Source organism: Periplaneta americana, chromosome 11 (genome assembly GCF_040183065.1).
Source record: "Periplaneta americana isolate PAMFEO1 chromosome 11, P.americana_PAMFEO1_priV1, whole genome shotgun sequence".
In the NCBI taxonomy this organism is placed as follows: Eukaryota; Metazoa; Arthropoda; class Insecta; order Blattodea; family Blattidae; genus Periplaneta; species Periplaneta americana.
This window is the reverse complement of record NC_091127.1, coordinates 103,867,184-103,893,132: the sequence shown is the minus strand read 5'-3', so window position 1 is coordinate 103,893,132 and position 25,949 is coordinate 103,867,184. Positions and strand designations below refer to the sequence as shown.

The following is a 25,949-nucleotide window of genomic DNA, read 5'->3' as shown; positions in this document are numbered from 1 at the left end:
TTTTCCGTCTAAAAGAAAAACATTTTCTGACATGAATCCTCTCCAAAGAAAATAAGAAATATGCAGCCCGTCGGTGTTTCGGTTTGTGTCCAAGCGTATCTGCAAAGAAGTGCGTACCTATCATATATGCTGCATGTGGCATTGTTCCCTTGTGTTTCCAACCCTGTTTCGGAATGTATCATACTCAACACAACATTTAGAGGTAAGTTTATGTTATATTCACACTCAAAAAAGATGTTTATGGAGCATTTTCTTGTAATACAATCATTAACTGTGCACACCGCTATTTGCATAAAAACTACGTCCATCACAGCCAGCGTGCGCGCGTAGATTCTACGTCCATAACAGCCAAATGGACAAGTGATAAACCACAGAGTAAAAGACTGACACTAGAAGAAACTGACAAATTGCTCAAAATTGTTGAAAAATATGAAGTAAGTAGTATGGTAAGTGCAAGACCCTGTTTCGTAATTGTACCCTAAAGCAGGAGTCATCAGCTCGAAGCATTTAGGTTTCAGAGGCAGTTTGGAGAGCGGGAGAAGCGTTCAGAGAAGTGTAGGCGAAAGAGGTGGACAAGATTACTAGTTTGATCCGCACTGCATAGAAGAATCTTACGGTTCAACGTAATTGAAGAGAAAACATTAAACTAGTAAGAACGGACTCGTCTGATTGTGTTATTTGCAGTGTGTGTCATCAACAATGCATTCGTAACAGAGTCCAGGTGGTGCATCGTAGACTGGTAACATAAGTCTTCAAAAAGATGATGTGGCGGTTAGCTGTGCGAATTTTGAGTGCGAACGCAACTAAGCTGGCAGTGGGAGGCGCTGCAGCAGGAGGGGCCTACTATCTATGGAACACCGATAGAGAAAAGCCCCGTCCTAAATTGCCGACCATGGACGATAAGCTCTTCTCATCTCCAAAAATACTACACCAGGAGGACACAGCAAATTCTGCGGAGAACATAGAACCACGATCTATTTTAATGAAACCGGGTGACAAATCCGAGAATAAGACTGTAATATGGTCGGATCCCCTCGAGATCGGCCCACACGATCCAGGCACCGACATGAAGGACTCTACAGAGCCTTCAACATCAGAGGGGACACAGCCGCCACCGACACCACCGACACTCGAGGAAATAAGACGAGTGGCTCAGAATTTCCGAGGAGATGCTAGACGACATACGAAACAAGTAGTTCGGTAAGTGCAAGACCCTGTTCGTGTTCCGTAATTATAGGCTACCCTAAAGCAGGAGTCGTCAGCTCGGAACATAGGATTCAGAGGCAGCTTGATCGGCAGTTCGGAGACGCGGGAGAAGTGTTCACGCAAGTGTAGGGCGAAGCGGTGACGCGTACCGACCATTTTTCCGAAATCATTATTCCTATCATCAGTTTTGCCGAATTGTAGGCCTACATTTTCCCGAAGCAGTTATTCCTATTGCATTGCATCAATGGTGCGGCGTTCTGTTTGAAAAATGCTTAGAAAAGTAAAATGACAAATTCCAAGAGAATATCTCGCGGCCCGGCGGTTCTATACGAATTGTCATATGCATCATTATATGAATACTAACGTTCATTAATTATGCAGAAATTCCATGCAAAACAGTCACGTTTAGTTTGAGGATTCCACGTTAAATGCTCTTGGGCCACAAGCAACACAAAAGTAACTAGCTTTTTGTTTCATCGCCTTGATTCTGGAGCAAACAATACATTTTCTCTGAATCCTTATTGTTTCTTGTCCGACTTTGAAAAATTATTGGAGTTAAAAGAAGTGCTATGTTAGATATGTCTGAGACACGAATCCACGTTATTCTGTTATCAATATTCCATTTTACTTTAACAAGTTTCCCATGTACCTTCAATATAGTTCCTTCACGTATCACCAAAAACAGACTTACTCCAAGCGTTACTTTCATTTGCATCAAAGAGAATTGCTTTAGCGAAAACTCGCGCACCATTACTGAAAGAATCCGCCATATCTCAGCAAAAATATGTCGTACCAACTTAATTCTTTTTTGCACTAATAGAGAAAGAAACGCTCTTGTCAATGGTGTAGGTGAACATTCCCTCGGCAGGACAAGAAATCCTACATAATCACTTGAACTTGGTAGGACGATGAGGACATTATGTCCTGCCGTAGGATGGTGTACGATTAAATACAGATTTAAGGATTGTTTTTTAATGTCGGACAATTGTTAAAAAATTAATGCTATCATTTTTGTGTGTGACCTCTCTCATATTAAAAAATATAGACCCTATTTTTCTTCTTATAATCATTATAACAGGCAGAGTCGGACATTCAAAGCCCCTTAAATCAAGCGCTTACATTGCTAACGCAAATTACAATAACCAATTTGTCATAGAAAATGTTGGAAATATGTCACCACACAGCTCTCACGACTTTAAAAAAATTGAATTAACAAGCATTAGTTCTTCTGAAATAGCTTCTTATATTGTATTTTAGTACTTCATCCATATGTCGGTTATTTCGATATATTTTACTAAATATTTTATCTATTTTCTAAATTCCCGATGAGTACAAATCGTATATGTACAACATGATCCATGTAAGATCTCGAAATTAATGTGTCTACTATATCACTTTATTTGTTCAGAAATTGCAGCCACGTGATAAAGTGAGTCGAGTAAATTTCTGCAATATTCGATGTTGAATAATGTTAATAATTGCTTTATTGATCCATATTTAATTTTTTTCACGAATAGCATGGTTTTATTCACATGACCATGTAGTAACACAGAACAACAGATACTGGAGCACAGAAAAACCAGATTTTACAGTGATAACATAATTACACCATTTCTAGAAGTATTGGACCACATTTTGCAGAAAGGAACCAACCCACATTATACCTAAATTGAGAAAAACGCACTTTAAAGGTAAACGTGAGTGATAAATTCACAAGTAAATATAACTACATACTTATTGCTTTAATCAAAAGCATATTATACCAAGTAGCTTTGTTCAAAATGTGGATCCTTGAAATTATTTAATTATTGAGTAATTAAATTTATTTGTGGATTGGTTTCTTTCTGCAAAATGTGTTCCAATTATCTGACAATTAATGTACAAACCCAGAAACAAAATTTGGGCCTCCTAAATTTTCCAACTTCCACTGAGCACTGAGCATGCGCAGTATGTTATAACTGAAACTTGGAAAATTCAGGTGGCCCAAATTTTGTTTCTGGGTCTGTACACAGTCATTTTTTCAACAAGACTCCACTACAGCGCATTTATAGCTAATCTCTCGTTAGCATTAATTGCGGAAATGTTTGAAGATAGGGTAATCAGCAAGAAAATATGGCCAGCACAATTCCCAGATCTGATTTCTATTTATGGGAGAACTTAAAAAAATAAAGTGTATCTAAATAATCCACATACGTTGGAAGAACTGAAGAATATAAGAAGGAAAATTGCATAAATTTCAGAAGAAGAGCTAATGCATGTTAATGCAAATTTTCTTAAAAAGTGTGAGAGATATGTGGGGTGGCACAAGGACATTATTTACAACATCATCTATGACAAAGAAGGGCAGTTATTGTAATCTGCATAGGCAATCAATGTGCTTGACCTAAGGGGCTATGAATATCCGACTCTGCTGGCAATCATCATGCTTCCAGCCACCACATGCAGTCACACTCAAGGAAGAAGGCTCTGAAAATACTCCAGCGACCCAGCGTCTACTGTTCTGTGAACATGAGCATATAAATGAAGCTCCACTTCATTTGAGGAATTAAATTGTGGCCATGTGTCGACAATACCATTAGCAGAATCCAATAATTATATACATTCACTCAACTTAAGAGTAGGCCTACATTGTCATGCAGTTGTAATTCTTGAATTTGCACACTCTTCAAGATTTTAGTTTTTTTTTTTTTTTTTTTTTTTAGTGGCTTCATAAATTGATAATATGAAATATCTATTTCCTGTGCAATGCAATATATATATTTATTTACAGAATGTTCTAATGTTCTCCAATTTCAAGCTTTTTCTTTAATAATACGTCTATTTCACTTAGGAATTCTATCACTTAAAGATCTGTTTTCCTAAATTTAAGGACAAGTTTTCATACTGTATAACTATGTAGAACTGGCTGGCCAGGAAATTTTTCTAAAAATCGGCTACAAACTTCCCTAAGTCACATAACTGTCATACCTGAATCAGAGTTAACTTGTGAAGCAGCAGAAGGGTGGCAACATTTCCGAGAAGCACTTATCAACACACATACATGCCAAATGTCTTTATATGCAATGTATGTAATTTTATGTATATAAATGTATGAATCTCTTAATTTGAACACTATTTCCAACATTAATTAATACACTGATTCTGGTTCACGTTAATACTTTGTTAAAAAAACTAATTAATATTATGAATTTAAAAATGTAGCACATTAACCTAACAATAATTATGTGATTGAAAAAGTTAACCTAGGTGCTTAATTTATTTGATTTCTATTACACCTGAAAATTTGTACGGTTTTAGTGAGGCTAGTGAGACTTTTGTTGCTGTCTTCTGTCCGTTACCTTGTTAATTCTGGGATGAATTGAAGTGATAGCCAGACTGAGACAGTCAAAGTTGCAGCAGGTGGTTCCTCTGTTTCATTTTAAGCATGGTCATGGCAGAAAATGAAATTTCACGAAGATATGTGGTGGATAAATAAAGAAGAAATCTGATTGCTATTTCATGTAAATTTGAATGTTCATTTTTCATTCTAGCTCAGAATGCATCAGTGAAATGTACAGCAGAGTCCGTATAGGCCAATTTCTGTCTGATGCTTTTCCAATTCACTGCTGGTTACAGTAAGGAGATGCACTATCATTTTTACTTTTTAACTTTGATCTAGAATGTGTCATTAGGAACGTCCAGGATAACAGAGAGGGTTTGGAATTGAACGGGTTACATCAGCTGCTTGTATAATGTGGATGATGTTAGGAGACAATTCACGACCTATTGGGAGAACACGGGAATTTTACTTGAAGCAAGTAAAGAGATAGGTATGGAAATAAATTTCGAAATCACAAAATAGGCCTATGATTATATCTCGTGACCACAACATATACGAAATGGAAATATAAAAATTGGAAATTTATTGTTTGAAACAGTGGAAAAATTCAAATATCTTGAGCAACAGTAACAAATTTAAATGACACTCAAGAGGAAATTAAACACAGAATAAATATGGAAAATGCCTATTACTATTCAGTTGAGAAGCTTTTGTCATCCAGTCTGCTCTCAAAAAATCTGAAAATTAGAATTTATAAAACAGTTATATTACCGGTTGTTCTCTATGGTTGTAAAACTTGGACTCTCACTTTGAGAGAGGAACAGATGTTAAGGATGTTTGAGAATAATCAATCAATCAATCAATCTTCTTAATGTATCCAGCTATTTGCTGACAACATAAAGTCCACTATAGTCCACTGTAGTCTATTCAGTTGTTGTTTTTCACGAGAAATGAGGGGTATTTTTATCAGTGTTCATTATAGATGCCTGTTGCTAGTAGCCAGAGTTGGGGTGTAGTCAATATATACTGCAGGGCTGTCTCTTCTGCAACTGGTACTGATGATTTTAATTTACTTCTTTTGTGGTTTATGGATCGACAGTATAAAAGAATGTGTTCCAGATCTTCATCATGATTATTACACCACAAACAAGTAGGATTATCAGAAATCTGAAATCGGTGTAGGTACAATTGAGTGACAATGTGACCTGTTCTGGCTCTTGTTAAAAATGTTTGAACATGTCTGGGCAAGTTTTTGTACATTTCCAGGTCATTTGGTTTCTTTTGTAGAGACTGTAAAATTTTTCCTTTGTCAGAAGAGAGCCAATTGTTGATCCATAGGTTTGTAAAACGAGACTTTACTGAAGCAAAAGCACTGGATAGAGATATCACTTGAAGAGGTTTTGGTTGCAAATATGTTGCCTGTTTTGCAATATTATCGACTTTCTCGTATCCATTGAAATGTTATTTTCTTTTGGAGTTGTTTAGTTTACTTAGTTGTTTCTGAATTGGAATAATTCTATGTGCATATAGGTTTGTTACACATTTAATTATATTAAATATAGCCCCCTTGGAATCAGTAAGTATTCAAATAGATTTTTCAGAAATTTGAGTAGCACACTGAAGAGCAGCATCAATAGCTAGCAATTCAGTGTCAAGACTGGAGGAGGATGAACATGGTAGGAAATAATTTTCTTGATATTTTGGAATATAATACCCTGCTCCTGATGTCCCATTATTAGGATTTAGAGATGCATCTGTATAAATTTGAAGGTATCCTTATATGTGCTGCAGAGTAGTTCCATGGCTCTAACTTAAGAATGTATGGAGGATCATTTTTGGAATGAGACATAATGTTTGGGAATAAGGTGCTTAGGAAAATATTTGGGACTAAGAGGGATGAAGTTAGAGGAGAATGGTGAAAGTTACACAATGCAGAACTGCACATATTATATCCTTCACTTGACATAATTAAGAACATTAAATTCAAACGTTTGAGATGGGCAGATCATGTAGCACGTATAGGCAAATTCAGAAATGCAGTGTTAGTTGAGAGCCAGGAGAGAAAAAAAGACCTTTGGGGAGGCCGAGACGTAGGTGAAAGGATAATATTAAAATAGATTTGAGGGAGATAGGGTATGATGATAGGGACTGGATTAATGTTGCTCAGGATAGAGACCGATGGAGGACTAATGTGAGGGCGCCAATGAACTTCCGGGTTCTCTAAAAGCCATTTGTACTTAAGTATTCAGAATTTCGAATTATTCATAGATTTAAAATACTTTCCAGTCCTTTGTCCGATGACAATTCAAGAAGTTGACCGATTTCTTCATGGGAAAGGACTATCTCTTTTTGTTCAACAAAAAGATTCACAATCCACATGTTTTGCCTCCGGGAATCCTCATGTCCGAGATAGTACTTTTCTATTCTAAGTGCATCTCATGCTTCTCTTTTATACATGAAAAATTCAATGGGTTTGTTCACTAAATCGGAATGTTTTGTTTGAGATGTCGAAAAATTCGCGATGGCTTCACAGCTTCATTTACCAGAACAGCAGCACAAGTGACACATTGAGGTAGTGGTAATTGGTCAGTGTCAGGGCATTGTATGAAACCACATTTTAATTAGTTGTTCATGTACTTACGAGTAAATGCAGACCGTTTCTTCTGTGTGTTAATAGTTTTACACTCCTTTTACCTATCCAGGAGATCACTCTGTGGACTTGGAGTGGATGCATCACTAGTTGTTGTGTCGCAAACACCTTCAGTACGAAATTTCTTAATACCAAAATTAAGCAAAGTCCCTTGTCTTTTATTCATGTTAATACTTAATCTGTATGCCTATTACTTTAAAAAAGTCACGACGCTTAGATTTTTAAACAAGCGCTTGCACACTGCAACGCGAATTTGCGAAGAGGCAGTATTCACTGTGACTCTTCAGTATCGAGAACTGGATACAATGCCTTAATCTTCAATGTAAGTGAAAAAAAGTTCGTTTATACTTCCCAGCTACTTCTCACTGACATCTGCAACACATGTTATTTCGTTCATTTTTGAGAACAAAGTATTAGCCATTGATGTAATCACCTTGTAGGCAATTTTTATGACCGGTCCCAATCAGCAGTATTCCATTTCTCGAATGTTGAAAGATTTCTAAGTCTAAAAAATTTCCGATCATTAAAAAATAAGTGGCTTAATCACTGACATTTGCTACATAGACATTATTTAGTTAGATTTTAGAATTTAAAGACGATCTGAAGCTGCACCTTTTGACACATCCACAGTTACTATCCATGGTTCTATCAGGTGTGGCATGTACAGCAGTAACTTTGACGATCATCTTTATGACATCTTTCCATTCGCTACAGGTTAGTCCTGTGCAGTGACACAGTCATCTGATGGCAGTTGATCTCCAAGAAGAATGATACCTTTTCCTTTATTTGGAAAGACGTACCTTCTTACTTATTATATAAGTATATATTCATCCAAATTAACCTCTGTAAAATGGCTGGTAATTTTATTTACCAGTGTTGGCAACCCTATCCATGAAAAATTGTCCAGAATATTTACACACAGGAGTGTACTTTGCGGGCTACCGGGGCTACCAGCGGTAGCCCAAGGAAATTACAAAAGAAAAAGTTTATAATATAACATAATGTAATAATTTTGTATTATTAGTTTTACCATAGTAATTAAAATTAAAGTAATTGTTAGATATATTTTGTGTAATAATAGGGCCAGCGGTAGCCCAAACCCTTTAACCAGTATACACCTCTGTTTACACATAACACACAAACAGTTTTCTATATTTCCTAACCTAATGTAACTTGAATATAAATTAACTAGTAGACTGAAGCAAAAATAGCTGCTTGTATATTGGATAATTCAGATATTCTAATGGTAGGTATGTTTAACTTTTCCACCTGGTCATCTGTTATGATTATTGAGTCGACACTGTAGTAGCACAGTCTAGTATAGGCCTATATAGTCACGAAGCTCAATACGTAGTAAATTTGCATCCATAGATAGTTGCTAACCACTAGGATCGCTAATATCGCCTCATTATAGACAATGCGAAATAGTACCAACACGGTCTATTGTTCCTAATACCCTGACAACTCAAGTTTCGTGACTGTATGTACTAGACTGTGGTAGTACTCCTTGGAATCCCCTACAATTAAAAGCATCACTTCCTTGTTGTTTTCATAACAATTGTCATTGACAGAACACACAATAACTCGGGTCGAATATTCATCAACAATACCTGTATTTAATATAATACCAAAAACGTGGCTGACAACCGAGTTTTCCTTGCATAAAGTTATTTGAAATGTTAATATTTCCACCGAGATTATTAGATTGATGTGTTCCATTTCCTAATTGAAATAACCTTCCTGATATGTACCATATGTATATTATAGTAATACTAACTAGTCCCCTACAAATATAGCAAATTAACAAATTAGGCCTACACAAAATAAGAGGAATCAGTCACTGCACTCACACACCTACTGGCACTTATGCCAGAAATAGTTTCATATGTGTAAATATATTTATATTGCTATTTATGTACAATGGCTGGAGAGGGCGTCCTGCGCGTATAAGACCCTAAATCGGCCTCTGGCTCAAAGCCAGAAATGTCAATAAACAACAACTCAGAAAATGCTCGTTCATTGACATTGGCTCGCATATTTTGGGTCAAATGAAGAATAATAAAGGACTTCCAAATTTTACATTACCTCGTTAACATGTTTCAGCCATTTTCAGAACTGGTCATTGCTGGTCTTGGTGCCTTTTGTTTGTGTTTCCTGTGGTGGTGTGTTTGTGTAGTGTAATGTGGAGTGTGTGTGTTCTGAAATTGAGTTGTGTGTTGAGAATTTCATTTGGTTGTTTTTTTGTATGTCTATATATTTCGTAGAACACTAGAACAATGCGAAATAAATAGGCACACAAAAACACATCCAAATGAAATTCTCAACACACAACTCAATTTCAGAACACACACATTCTTTGACTCCACATTACACTACACAAACACAAACACAAACCCAAGCCGCCAAGACAAGCAACAACCAATTCTGAAGATGGCCAATAACAGGCTGAAACATGTTAACGAGGTAATGTAAAATTTAACACGAGAAAGGACACATAATACGTTTTGCGAAGTGATATAGTGTTAGAAGTTGTGTAATCAAGATGTATAGAAAACTATGAATGAAAGAACTGCTGTTGCATTGGAAGCTGAGATTCTAAATTCAATGGAAGAAAAGAGTATTTCACTAATCAGATGCCATGCCAAGATTAAGACAGTGCAGCAAATATACTTGGGATCCATAATGGTGTAAAAGTGAAGACTGAACCAAAAAAAAAAAAAAAAAAAAGTTAAATGTTCATTGTGCAGCACGTAATTTGATTATAATGTTAAATAATATTGTTAGAAGTGTACCAGAAAATAAGATGTCTTTTCAGTAGTTGAAAGAATTCATCTATACAGCACAAAAAAATTAGTGGAACAGGTTTTTTGTCTCCTGTAAATTCTTGGTATTAAGGCAATAGCTATGCTGTAATGATATCACCATTTGCGTTAACATCTTTTCTAATAGGAAACACGACATATGGTTTTCATCTTCATCATAGTCCAAGGAAACCAGATAGTAATCCATTCATGCTGAAAATCAATATGATTTAGCTTGATATTCTCTATTTGACAATGGCTGTTTTAGAACATATCTGGGACTATAGTCATTGTTGTGGTCTAATTCAGATGTTATTGCAAAGGAACTACAAAATGGTTGATATCAAGAAGTTGAAGTCCCACGAGCTGTCACCCTCATTCAGCAGGGATGGACTTATCATCAGATTGCCAATGACCTCCGTTACTCTGTGTCAGTTGTGTATAGAGCTGTCAAACGTTATAGGGAGTCAGGGCAGTACAAAAGGAAACGTGGGCAAGGACGTAAACGAAAGACAACTTAAAATCAAGACAGATTTTTAGTTCTTTCTGCTCTGCGTCGGCATACATCCATTGCTCATAACTTGCAAAACGACCTCAGGTTACTACATGGAATAGCAGTAAGTGACCAGATGGTCAGGAATAGATTATGGGAAGTTAATTTGAGAGCTCAGAGACCTCTCTACATGCCCCTCATTTGGAGGTTCATCACAAGCGAGCAAGGTTAAGATTTGCTCTGAAACATGTAAATTGGCAACTTCGACATTGGAGGCGAGTAAGTTATTGCTTACAAAAGAATCAAGATTCTCCCTTGACTTCCTGTGATGGAAGATTACGTGTATGGAGACGTCATGGAGAGCGTCTCGATTAACCTAACATTCTTGAAATTGACAGGTTTAGTGGGGGCTTAATTATGGTCTGGGCTGGCATCAGCTTAGAAACGAAAAACTGCCCTGACTGTCATTCCTGGCTGGTTAAATGCAATTGGTTATGTTGACAATAAATTGTGACAACATGTTCTGCCTATAATGGAACGTATAGCTGTTGGATTTCTGTTGATGCATGACAAAGCCAGAGCTCATGTTGTCGCCGTCTCCATGAAATTCCTGTAATGGATTAGCCAGCGATTACTCCAGATTTAAATTCTATTGAACACATATGGGAATGCTTAAAAGACGCATCCATAGCCATCCCGCAGAATCTCTAAGAGCTTGCAATGGCACTTAATAAAGAGTGGATGAGTATACTCCAAGTCAACATTCGGTGGCTTGCGAGAAGCATGTCTCACAGATGTCAAGCAGTAATTCATGATCATGGAGGCCACACGAGGTAATAAATCCCTGCAGAGATTGTGAGGACTCATGATAACATTAAACATGATAAAGAAACAGATTTTTCACTTTGTTTTGTGCAGTATCAAGTAAGATGACCATTGTTGACAACTCGATTGTAAATGGCCATGGAAAGTAATTTTTTATAAAATATAGTGTCTGAAGTTCATGCTGGACTAAGGTCAACATTCTACGTTTTCATTGTTCAATAAAACATTAATTTCAAATCTTGTTGCGCTAATTTTTTTGAGCATTATATTTTTCAGTCAAAGTAATGGGACGTGTTATTAGCTTCTTACTCATTAAACAAACTTTGTCTAACACATTGGGCATCAAGATTCAAGTCAATAAAACCTCTAAGACATGAATATAAAGATATTATGAAAGTTATAACTGCAACAGTGCTGCAATTAAAAAATGTCAATGACTGTAACAAAGCCAGTACACTTAAAAAAACAGATGAAAAAAAATTGAATTTTGTTTTCACATTGTACTTCATTTCAAAGCACTTGACACTGTTCATTTGGTGTCAAAATTACTTCAGTCTAACAACACTGATCTTTCTGAGCTTCGACACTAGTCTACTTCAAACTGCTGCTAGTTTGCTAAATGATTATAGGAATAATTTCCAAGAAGGATTGTTGTCCAGCATTTCTCTTGCAAAACAATGAGGAACTGATTAAGATACATTTTTATGAACTGGCTCAGGATTAACGGCTATCAGATTCTGAAAAATGTTTTCAAGTAAATGTGTTTACATGAAATTAAATATGATTGTTAATTAAATTCAAATTCAATTCAATTCTATGAAATATCTCAATGACTTGTTCATTGTACTAACTCCATAGTTTCTATCTGCAATATACAAGGTGTTACATAGCAAAGCACAACATTTATTGATGCAATATAGGCCTATTGAAGATTTAACAGAAGAGTTTGCATTTCAGTTACAATGCTTTAAGTGTGCAATAAAAAATGAGATAAAATACAAAACATAAGTTCGAGAATTAGCACACCTCTTGCTAATTTGAAATTTAAACTTCAGCATCAAACATTCCAGATGTTTGTACTGCTTCCTTTTTATTTATCTTTCTACTTGTAACTGATGCTTTATCTGAGCGGTCCATTTCAAAATTATTCAACATCATCATCATTATCATTATCATCATCCTTTCTCATATTAGGCCACAAGGACTGTTATGGTCCTGTATTTCCCTCCATTTCCAAATTAAAATTTATAAAAAGATATTTACATAATATCATGTCACAAACGCGATTAAATAGAGTGCAGCAGCTGGGCAGTTAACTCGGTAAAGTAATGGAGTTTTGTTAGGGGAACCTAAATTGAACTTTGTTGGAGGGGGGGATCTTTCTCTGTTACACCACTAGCAGCTACTACAGTTTCTTTACATACATCAGGTCTGGCAACATGTCGATCGTCGACAGGTTGATCGTTAAACATTTTGTGAGCGAGAAATATTCAGACCCCCGAAAATGGAATAATTTATATTTCAACAAGCCTTTGTCGTTCAAGTTGACATCAAACTAAGTTGCTGCATCACACGAACAATAGATGGCAGAGCACTACATGGACTTTGCATAATGTTTGTCCATGGGAACAGGGTTGGCGACTTATTGCTGCTAAGGTGATGACATTGGCAGTAATCATCAGGGAACCCTGCATAGGAAAGTGAAACACGGACTGTAGCAGTCACTTATTGTGCCACAAGTGTGCTGTGTGTTTCTGTCTGTTTCAGCTTCATTACTACCTTCATAAAGGTATTGCCTTACACTCATACCGCACTTTGTAACATTAATAACAATGATTGTTATATTTAGTGATATAAGAAACAAGTTTTTCTAAAAAGAGTAAGACTTATCATTTTCATAAAGAATGGGAGCATAATTACTTCTTTTTTATGATTAGAGCCCGGATATTTAGGCATTTATTTTGGTTAAAATAGGCAGTTTTTATTTTGATGTACCGAAGTACACATGATATTTCCATGCAGATATTCTGCTTTCTCAGATGATGAGACCCCGGCCAACTAGTCACTCATCTGAGTGCACCTCTACACATGTATGGACTTCGGTCCTGCGTGCATAGACATCTATGACGTAGTGCAGAGGGCGGCCACTAGAGGGAACCCAAGAGATGGAGCTTAATCTGAGACGATTCTCAACGGTGTCGGGATTGTATCCGGCGTGGCTTAGTGGTTAAAGCATCAGCACGGAGAGCTGAAAACCCGGGTTCAAATCCCGGCGCCGGAGAGAATTTTTCTCCGTTCCATCTCTCTCTCATCATCTGAGAAAGCAGAATATCTGCATGGAAATATCATATGTACTTCGGTACATCAAAATAAATATGATATGCGTAATAAATCACTTTGTGATTTAAAGACGGCGCCCATACCGTCGGACCCCGGCCAACTAGTCACTCATCTGAGTGCACCTCTACACATGTATGGACTTCGGTCCTGCGTGCATAGACATCTATGACGTAGTGCAGAGGGCGGCCACTAGAGGGAACCCAAGAGATGGAGCTTAATCTGAGACGATTCTCAACGGTGTCGGGATTGTATCCGGCGTGGCTTAGTGGTTAAAGCATCAGCACGGAGAGCTGAAAACCCGGGTTCAAATCCCGGCGCCGGAGAGAATTTTTCTCCGTTCCATCTCTCTCTCATAAAATAGGCAGGCATATAGGCACTAAAAATGGTAAAAATAGGCAGTGAAATAGGCATTCATGGAAACAGGCAAAAATAGACAAATACTTAATAAACTATCTCATACAGTACTTTCCTTGGTTACATGTCACAACAAGATGCTTTTTTAAGTTGTCAATTGTCATAGTGAGCCGCCTGTCAGAGAGAACGTTTTTCATGGTGGAAAAAGAGCTTTCTATGATTGGAGCAAACTTAAAACAAGAACTGTCTCTACTTTCTTTCAGAGATTGGAAAAAGCCGACTGTGTATTGTCTCAAAAGGAGGGGTGTGAGAAGGAATTAGAAACTTCAAACACGTGACTTGTGCATGCAAACGACAACAGTATCGGGACCTGAGACTTGCTTTTAATACTTCCCTCATCCCCTTTCTTTTGCTGGTTAACCCCGAAGTGACCTGAGCACTGTTATACTGTTCAAACATCTTTGTTAAGTGACATATGGGTAAAAGATGGAATTGGTGGGGGAGAAAAGTTTACGACTTCTTGGAAACATATGTATTGCTGGAGAGTAAGTTCTCAGCTAATATTTGTGTGAGGTGAATATATATTTTTTAATTTGTACAACCGTTCTTTTTTGTTTTTTGATATAATTTATGTGCAGTTTATTTTAAATTCATTAAAAATATAGAAAATGTAAAACAACGAAGTAAAAAGGCTAAAAAAAAAAGGCATTTAACCTTAAAATAGGCAACGGGAGCTAAAATAGGCAAAAAAGGCAAAATAAAAATTGGGCCTATCGTCACCAAATGTGTGGAAATGTGTTTATCTCTAATAGGTCTTTCATACATACGCTCAGTTTAAAAAAGGCATTTTGCCTAACATCCGGGCTCTACTTATGATAAAAGACAAATGTTGCCTTATTTGTAACGCCTCAGTGGCAATATTACAGTAAGTATTAGGGAATTTAGAATGGCACTTCAACACTCTCCACAGCAAATATCAGTTGGACTTTCCAACCAATAGTGAGATTAGAAAACACAATGTTGCAAGGACTTAAATCTAAATTATCGACACAACAGAACCTCTTTGTACAAACAGCTTCATAATCGAAAGCATTAATTATTGCATCATTCAAAGTAGGTCACCTTCTTGCAAAGAAATGTAAACCATTCAGTGATGGTGAATTTTTTAAGGGCATATTTCTACAAATATCAGATGCACTTTTTTAAAGTTTGAAAAACAATAATGAAATTAGAGCTGCTTTTTAAGATCTACAGTTTTCACGAAATACTGTGATGCAGCAAGTTGAAATAAACAAAGTTTAAAAGTGCATTATAAATCATTGTTTCTTCAATATCTCGTACATTATTATAAGAGTACCCAACACACATGGACAAAGAGTTCAAAGATCTTCAACCAACCGTAACTTGGACCACAAAAAAAGCTTGTAATCACTTCTTTATTAAAGATATAAAACTAGAGAACAAATACAAATAGGCTATATTTCAGTTATTGTCAACAGCTGCAGCATGTACAGTTTCCCTGGAAAAGGATGAGACGATTGAATATTCTTAAGTCTCAGATGTGAGACACTGCGCATGATCGGAGACCAGAGCACTGATACACAAGATAACGAATATTGAGTTACTTAAATTCAGGCTATTTGGTTTGTTACTAGCATCGTTCCGAAATTCACTTCAAAAACTGCAAAAAAAGATAATATTACGTAAATAAAAGATAAATATATACATAAATCGTGTAGTTAAATCGACAATGGACCTTCATGACTAGATCGACACTCCGCACAGAAAGGAACGCTTTCGTGTCGTTTCAATAGCTCAGACGGTAAGACTTCTGCGTGTTGTGTAGAAGAGTGCGAGTTCGATTCTTAGTCTACACAACGATTTTTTTTGTCTAAATAACGTTGAAATAGAGTTTTAAAAAGTCCTGAGATTAAGTGTTAATGATCGCAAACAATACAAAATTACAAGTTATAATATTATAAACGTTAATCTAATGAATGCATTTATACACACATATACAATGTAAATGCATATATATTAAAAACTAACAATAAAAATTAAATTAAAAAATATATGTAATAATAGACAAACTTTTACAAAGGTTTAGAGTCCTTAGGCTAAGTCATTTGTCGAGTAATTATTACAATATTTTTATTAATAGCTTTCCCATATGTGTAAGATATGCACTCGCACAAAACAATTTTTGTTAAAAGTATGGCTTTGGATTATTTCATTCTCACCCCTTCAGTTAATTTTAACTATTTTATCTACGTGTTTGCAATAGTGTTTAATTTAATGTGCATTCAATTTTATTCATGTTATGATTGAATGAAAAAGCACTGTTGCAGTTATTGACTAATTACATATATTAATATAATTATTAAATGCATCTGTTAAGTAACCAATTGCAGTATCTTTTGCAAAATCTTGAATGTTTAAGTTGTCAATAATATTTCTGTACTATATACTATAATACGTTAAAAGAATTTGCAATAGATTTGGGATCCTCTACTTTATAATAATTGGTTTTAATGAAAAAATATTTTCTTTCTTAGGATATCTACAAGTTTAAATTTAACAATATTTCGAATAGGTTTAATTGTATTATCTGAATTTTGTACTCTTCTATTCAAATATATTCTATTTCCCTCTTTCATAATTTTTTATGAATTACACTGTACTTCTTATAGGCACCGTGCAAGCTCCTCTGGTGGCGACTGTTGTTACTGACTGCGGTACAGCAGCGATAGAGTTCTGCTTGAAGCATATGAATATACTTAACATCTCAGGTTAAATGATTAGAAATATGGATGATCCTAAAAAGCAGAAAGGTAATGCAAATTGCTGTGTTCTTGAGTGTAGTAATGCTTATAGGAACACACCAACCGATATTGTTTTTATTCATTCCCAAAACAGAAAACTGAAGCGCAACGACGCTAATTGTGGATCCATGCAGTACGCAGACTAAAGTAAATAAGGCTACACTGCTTGTAATCATAGTATTATTATATACTAGGCCTGATATAAAAATAGAATGTATATAGTATTATGTTTATCAATAACCATTAAGTTAACAACAACAGGAATTTATCATTTAAATTTCAAAAAGTACATAATTACTGAATAATAATATACTTATTTTTAAATATATTCATATCAATTTGTTTTTTTTTTATAGTATTGTTGCTATTACTATAATAATTGTTGATAAATTCTTGATTTCAAGTGCTGATGGTTCACCTTGGAAACCAACACCTGCAGCATGAATTTGCGGAATTCATTTTATTGGGAACGAGATCAGAACACCCCCAAAACTAGCATACCGTTCCCAATATTTATATAAAAGATTACAAGAAAAAGACTGCCTCATCTCAACTAGCTCCGGAAAGGTACGAAAGAGACGCATAAAGAAGAAGAAAAGATGAAAATTTAAGTTTTATGGAAGGCGAATGCTCAACAAATGTTATTTCGAAAAATGAAGTAGCCATACAGGCAGAAGTAAATGAAACCATTCTTAGTGATTTTGTTTTTTCTTTCACAATTGAATTGTGTGAATTGTCTACTCAAGTGTCTATTCCATTACATGCCAAACTGAAGTCACATAAGAAATGTTATGACAAGCGTTCAGGAACAGATGATATGTTTAATGAAATGCAAGGTTTCCGAAATTATTCTACAATAAAATATGAGACAGAACTACCAGACTTAATGGGAGTGACATTTGTGGTTTCGAATATATTGTTAAAATTGCTACCAATTGAAACACAATGATACCCGTAGAATCATAAGAAATATTTCCAATTCTATCATTTAACCCAAAAATAGCTACCATAGATAGTCGAAACACCCCAAGATGTAGATCATACATATTATTTTTGCCATTTTTATTAGTGAATTTCACATCGAAAGCTTTCGAAAAATTCTGTCCAAGAGTAAGATTAGTAAAGAAAATCGTCTACTTATATTTTCCAATTAAAATGAAAACTGGATTATCGTATTCTGCTATGAGGGTAATGCTAGGAGTTAATCGTACAATTATAAAATGTATTTTACCGCCACTTTAATGTTGTTGACATCCACAATGGTTACTGTAATTTTGGGTTTTGGTCTAGCAGAGAAAGTATTCAGGAAACAATGCCTGCAATATTGAAAAATGTAGAGTGACAATTAATTGTTCAGAAGTGGAACAGCCACCCAATGTGGATCAGATGGTGGCCTTCAAATCTAAATGCTACCTAGGCAGATCGAGTGACACATTCATAACTGATTGCGGATTATTGACAGTGGTGATGAAGTCAGGTTTTCCCGGAATAATAACAAACCTCTCCGATAAAGGGATCATTGTTGTTACTCCACCTTATCTGCACGATGGTAAATTAACAGCTGAAGTCGAAACTACTTACAGCGTAGCTAGTGTTCGAATTCATGTTGAAAAGTGCATTCAGCGAATTAAAATATACAGTATAACATTTTACACAAACTATCAATTGAACTGCTTCCGCATGTTGATCTTGTTGTTTATTCAACTGTCCAAAGAGAAGTCTGAACCTCACAAGTGATACCAACAAGGCACCACTTATGAGGCAACTAGGCCAGAATATCATGGGGTAGAGTGGCCAGTTCCTTTTCCCTTCCATTGCATATATCGCCGACTAGCTAGAAATTACACTAGTCAGACTTCATATGCATACAAACAATATTGTTCTTCCTCTGACACATATCGTCAAGTGAGATGTACAGCCTGATAACAGATGTACATATCAGCCAGAACCTCAATCAGAGGTAGTATGTTGATGATATTGTTCATTACGTGTTGTGTTTTAGAAAATTTGTAGTCGTCCATTATTCAGGAAGTGTAATTAAGAATACTTTTAGAATTAAATCACATTAAAATACGTAATTTATAGAGACATTATATACACAAATATTACACACGTCATGACAGCAAATATAAGTATATCAATGTTTCCGTAATATCACTGTTCACCCTCATTCATTGGGCTTAAATCTGATTTAAATGCCAAACAACTTCACTGATATTTCAGGAACTTTGTAGTTACATATTTACACTCCTCTAGCAGTACTGAACTTTCCACTGAGTCTATAAAATAATTAAAGACTGTAGATTGCTGGGTTTGCAGTGAAAGACCTGCCCTTGGGCAGAACACTATGAACCAATGAACCCATTCTTACTAATATTACAACTTTTTATCGGCAAAAAGCCGCATGTAATTTCTATATCACACATTACTAGTGAATGACTGCGAGCCTGTAGTTAATTAGGAATTGAGACACTGCGCGGCGCCACCAGTACGATTTTGAGACCCATGCACGGTGCCTATAGTATTTAAGAACATGAGGATCATTACATTGCAACTCATTACATATAGATTCTTCTTTTTAATACATGAGATTTTGAAGTCCCTGCGTTATCTACATGTTTTTACTTTTGAATTTTTTCACAACATTGAGTGGAGAACATCCACTGAAGTGATTATGAAATTAAGTGAAAAATTCAATACATTTACTCTTAATATCAGTAGTACCAATATCATATATGTTTTTCCAAGATTCATTTTGTAGACATAAATGTAAATAATCACTAGATACAGCATTTACGATCCTTTCTTAGTTTTTAAATTAATATTTTGAAATTGTTCAGTAACATTGGAAACACTTAGGATTTGTTTATCATGTTCAGACAAACCATTGATTATAGGTTCTGTCGAATAGGAATTCAGTATAATTCTGTGTACAAAACATTTATCAATGGCTGTGCTACTTCAGCTTGTATGCTGTGGGAAAATGACTCTGCGACTAAGGTTTCCAGTTTCAAGGAGTGAATTTAATTTACATTTACGGAAAAGTTCCGAAAGATAATCTATGTATATGTCACTACAGATCACAAATTCCATATGAGATTTCTAAATTCTTTTCTTTACAAATTCAATGTTGGCTATAAATATTAATAAATAATGTAAGAAATATGAATGATTGTAGTTAGAAGTCTGATTTACATTATAAAAAGCAAGAAGTTACATTCCTCCGCAAGATTCGAACTTTCGATGATGGTTTTGTCGTCCAACGCACAGCCACGGACCTATTCAATGCTTATGTTAATAACCTACAATTTAGCTGTAGCAATGTGGTGTCATAACTTGGAGTTTATTTACTAAATGTAATTAGATTTAATTTGATTAGTTTCGTAACAATTGGACTTCCTGTTATATCCTGTTATTTATATATTTAATTTAGGGTTGATTTATTAACTCTTACTATGCAAGATGCCTCTTATTGCAATAATTCTATATCACGTTAAATAGTCATTGTCTGCACTAAAGTATTATTGTCACCCCTCATTTCTCATCGTAATGGCGAACCGACGTGACATGAGACAGCGAGTTATAGCTCTAGTTGAGGCTGGATATGGGGCTAGATCTGCTGGCCGTTTGGTCGATGTTCCTGGAAGTACAGCTGCGAGGTGGGTTCATCGTTACCAAAATTTAGGGGAGGTCGAAAATCGCCCTATTCCTGGGCGTTCGCGGATTTCTTCATTGGAAGAGGATGCTCTCTTATTCGAGACAGTTCGACAGGACCCCTTTCTGACTGCTAACGAAATAAGAGCAACATCTAACTTTCCCGGCTCTTCACAGACTGTATTGTATTGTATTGTATTTATTAACATTCCATGGTATTCATACATGCTTACAGCTAGAATATGGAACAAGTCAAAAAACTTGATACTATTATAGTCACAGTCTAGATGAAATATATACAGACGAGATTTACAATATAGTCTACTAGTACAACACATAGTTTTAGTATCAATTTCATGAAGTGTTATTGAATGTCATGAATTCACCTACAGAATAGAAGGCGTGAGAAATTAGGCACTTCTTTAATTTGGCCCTAAATAATTTTATGTTTTGAGTTTCATTTTTTATATCGATAGGGAGGCTATTAAACATTTTTACTGCCATATAACGCACTCCTTTTTGATAGCACAATAGACTTGCCCATGGAGTATGAAAGTCATTTTTTTGACGTGTATTTATGCTATGAACTGTTGAATTAGTTACAAAGTTTTCACGATTACATACGAGGAAGACTATTAATGAAAAGATATACTGACAAGCCATGGGCATTATTTGTAGTTTTTTGAAAATAGTCCTACACGACTCCCTAGATTTCGCACCTACTATTATTCTAATTACTCTTTTTTGTAATAGAAATATACTGTGATCAGCAGGTTGAGGAACAGCGGTATTAGGAGCCGGAGGGCTGCGCAAATGGAAATATTGGGGGAAGCACAAGCTGTCGACCATCTTGCCTTCGCTACCAATCGAGTGGATTTCGATTGGAGAAATGTAATTTTCTCCGACGAAACAACCATCTCGAGTGATTACGAAGGTCCTGTCTGTGTCTATTGTGAGGATGGTCTCCGACATGACCAGCGCTATGTGCACCAACGTGAAAGATCGGGGCGCTTTAGCATATTGTGTTAGGGGTGGATGTCTTACGATGGACCTGGCATTATAGAATGCATCGATGGCCGGTTTAATGCGGGAACTTACGAGCACATTCTGGAAAATATATTCCTTCCTTCCGCCCGAGAACGTTTTCCCGAAGGAACATTGCTGTTCCAGCAGGATAACCATCCCGTGCACTATGCTGCAAGCATTCAAAGATGGTTTCAAAGGAGACCCGAGATCGAAATCATTAATTGGCCTCCGAAGTCACCTGATTTGAATGTCATCGAAAATTTATGGGCGGAATTGAAAAAGAGAAGGATAGCCACCTATGCCCACTGACGCCCTCGAAATCGAGACGAATTGTGGGGTCAAGTTGTTGACACCTGGGAAGATCTCGCCGGGGATCAGAACTTATTCCACAATCTCGTGACATCCATGCCGGATCGACTTAGAGCTGTAATAGAAGCTGATGGCATGTGGACAAGATTTTAAGTTAACAGGTCTCTTTTTGTTTCTTATGATTTTTGTTTGAGGAAGAATACTTTTAACTTCCAAGTAAGATTTATTTATTTTTTTTTGATGAGGTTCAGCCCACTTGTAAGACCCAGAAATTGGGCATAAATTATTCCATATTTTTCGACAAATTAGACAGTCGAGGAACTCTGAACAAATTAATTACACCTCAATAAAAAAAAAGTTTTACCCGGGATCGAACACGAGACGTTTCAGTTATACAGTGGAACCGACATGCTACTATCTGAACTAACGAGACAAGACAGTGACAGCAGCAGTCCAGAATGTAGATCCCTTAGCAGCCATTTGCCATTCGGTACAGTGAAGCAATGATATTTTGTGACTCGAGCTATGTTGTGAAATCCTGGCCTTAAATGGCTATCTTCTTCGTGATCCTTATTCTGATACTTGTCCTTGTTGTGGTCCTTGTAACAATTCTTGTACTATTTGTCATGTTATGTATCGTTACGTCGATATCGAGTGAACCGCGCTGTAGAACTTTAACTTCCGACGACCAAGAATCGCTCATTATTTTTCAGGGTAACTGTACATAGCTGAAGATAAATGTTTCCACTAAATGCAGCTAGAAGTGAAAACCGTGTCATAATGTTGTGAGAAATCAAGGCCAATTGTACAGAGAAGTTAGTAAAGTAATCATTCCAGGGAAAATACTTACATTTCAATTGCAGATTTTTTTTGCAAGGGAAAGTACTTCAATTTTTTGGTCAAGGGAAAATATTAGTCTCTATTCGCTAATGAAACACTTTACTCATTTTAAATTTATATTTTGCAACATCAGGGTTGCCAGATTTTAGATTTTTTTCATCATATACAGTAACTTACTTATGGTTTGTCTCAAAGGAAGAGTGATATGAATATGAAGAGAGTTGAATTTTTTTAAATTTTCATGACTGTAAAAAAAGAAAAAAAGAAAAAAGAAAGAAAGAATAAAAAAACTATCCTTTTACGTGAGTTGAAGACACTAATATGAATCTCAAATTCCAATTTTAATTCGGGGGTTTAGAGTCATAACGACGTATCTACAAAATTCATGTTTTGAGATAAATGCAAAAGAAGTTTTGCAACAACTGAAGCACTATCACTGTTACCACCTATGTTATTGTGTGCGACATATGTGATAACTCGTTATTAGAGTAGGCCATGTTTACATTCGCTCAACAATTTTTTTGTGTTTAAGCTAAGGCCCGGTTGCAGAAACGCAAATCAAATCAGGTTGTGATCGGAGATTACTTGATGTCTTGTTTACTTGACTGACAGATCGAGTTGCAGGAAAGTTAATATACGATCAGATGGCTGTGGTCAACAGATTGTCGATTTGACTGAGAAATACCTATGGCAACAGCGCCATACCAGCTCGCAATACAACCTTCAGCTGTTTAACAGCGGTAAATGAACGTTTGTTTATTATACGCTTTGAGGTTAGAACATCAAGATGTCAATGAGCGATTCCAATAAAAAAAAACCAAGGGGCCCAAATTTTAGCTCCATTGACAGAGTTCTGCTATTAAATATAGTGGAGGGATATATGAACATAATTGAAAACAAAAAAACGGATGCAGTTTGGTCAAAAGAAAAAGAAAACGCGTGGGCAGACATTGCTGTCGATTTTAATAGGTGTTCGTCTGAGGGCGAAAGAACTGCTACCCAGTTAAAAACTGCATACGAGAATTACAAAAGAAGAATAAAAAAGGCAGCAGCAGATGATAAGGTACATATGCTATTTACAGTTTGATAAAAAGGGTTGTACTGACTAACTGTAATTTCTGCTATTGTTGGCTGTGCTCTAGTTATACAGATGTAAAACAAAAATTATTGTGGGCCTAATCAGTGCTCTACTTTGGTGAAAGGATATGGGAATGGTGTATTTGTATTTATTTATCTATTTCCTTTATAGTTTACTGCACATTACATAGGTCCATCAGAATACATAATTTCAGCCATAATTAGTTCAAGCCAGTTTAATTAACAATAGCAGGTTGAGTTGCATAATACAGTGGGGGATGGTTGAAAAAAATACTGTATTTTAAATCAACAAACCAGTCTCTTCATAATTTATTAAACCTCAGTACTTAAACAATTACAACCTATTTCCATTAGGAGTGTTTAATCAGATACATTTTAAAAATAAATTTCATTACAGGGATTTCATTACAATATTACTATTTATTAAAAAGTTTTTATTTTATGGTAAACATATATGTGTTTATTCTATTTTCAGGCCAAGTTGCACAAAACAGGCGGGGGATCATTCAAGAGGAAGTTAGATGTAGATGGGGAGCGGCTTATAGCCAAACTCCATCACAACTTCACACCTCTTTGTAATCCGTGCGACAGCGATGGCCAGTACCAGGTCATTGAAGACGTAGACGCTGATCCTGTTTCCTATATTGAATCAGTGGAAACGTATTTTGATGGTCCTCTGCCTGTCATGAGTGTTGAAGAGGTACAGACGGAATCTCATGAAGAGGTGGTAGCTCATGAGACTGTTCTATCACCTTCGCAGTCTCCATCTGTAAATATACCAGAAGCAATTCCAACAGCAGGCCTTCAACAACAGATGCAGATTACAACAAGTAGGCCTACTGCACGAAAACACAAGAGAAACAGGATGGAAGACTACACAAGTAGTAAAGTGGACTTTAATGATTTAAGGTGCCGCCTTCTGTTGGAGAAACACAGCATGGAGATGAAAATAATGAAAACAAACCTTGAGGTTGCAAGAGTGGAATTAGAAATAAAAAAAGCTATTTTGGCTAATAAATTTAAAAATTAAGTTGCTTCTTTGAAAATAACCTTGTATTGTTTTACTTACCTTTCTGCCATTTCTGTGAAGTGTGTATTTATTAAAGCAGTCCTGACAACATGTCCTCCATTTCCTCTTCCTCTTCCTCTGAATAATGCTTGTTCTCTTTCAGCTTCGGGGTAGAATCTTCGTACCAAGTCTTCGTCTGGAGGTGGGGGTTCAGTTTCTCCATGCTCTAACAGTAGGTTATGTAGGACAAAACATGCCATAATACACTCAAGTGTTGTTGATTGCTGCCTTCTCAGCTTGAACCGGAGACCCATTGACAAGCATGGAAATCTTCTTTTAACAACTCCAAATGCTCTTTCTATACAATTTCGTGTTTGTATGTGAGTTGTGTTGTAGAGTTGCTCTGGTTCAGTCCTTGGGTTAGAGAGAGGTGTCAGCAGAAAATTAGAGCAGGAATAGCCGCCATCGCCTAACAGGATTCCATTTCCCATTTCTCCATTCACAAACTCAGCACGTAACCTGCTCATGAGGAATATCGTGCTGTCATGTGTGGAACCTTGCCAACGTGCCACTACATTCCAAAACAATAATGAAGATGTGCACACAGCCTGCACATTTATCGAAAAGAAACCTTTTCTGTTCCGATAGAGTTCAGCATTATTCCCACCAGGTGATATGATAGGGATATGGGTGCAATCTATACAACCAATTACTCGTGGGAATTCAGATATTGCTGAAAATTCTCTTTGAATCTCAAGACGTTCCCTCGCAGAATTTGGAGGCTTTATATAAGTCTGTGCTAATAAAGCTAGTTCATGGGTAACTTCTCTCACCACTCTGCTGATAGTAGATTTATGCACCCCTACAATATCACCCAAGACTATCTGAAAGGTACCAGTTGCATAATACCTTAACGTAATTAAAAGCTGGTTCATTGGAGACAGAGGATAGTTTCTGTTAGTCTGTCTACATATATTTCTTTCGATTTTCGAAAGTACCATACAACATGATTCTTTACTTAACCTAAATCGTTTTTCAAACTCCTTCTCTTGAAACATAAAATATAACTCGTCTCGTCTTTGTATATTTCGTTGCCTTAACAATATTTCTTCCTCATACCTTTAAAAAATTTCTTCATCTGAAGAATCCATAGCTCAATATTTTCGAAAATAATATAGAATTAACCTATAAATGCAACATACA

At 36.0% G+C, this 25,949-nt stretch overlaps 2 non-coding genes across 2 annotated transcripts; both read left to right on the top strand.

The window, feature by feature from the left end:
• The first annotated feature begins 13,503 nt into the window (after positions 1–13,503).
• On the top strand, positions 13,504–13,575 carry TRNAS-GGA (transfer RNA serine (anticodon GGA)). The gene has a single exon. It is a non-coding gene; the product is annotated as a tRNA-Ser (tRNA).
• Positions 13,576–13,885: 310 nt separating this feature from the next.
• On the top strand, positions 13,886–13,957 carry TRNAS-GGA (transfer RNA serine (anticodon GGA)). Its single transcript has one exon. It is a non-coding gene; the product is annotated as a tRNA-Ser (tRNA).
• Positions 13,958–25,949: the final 11,992 nt, after the last annotated feature.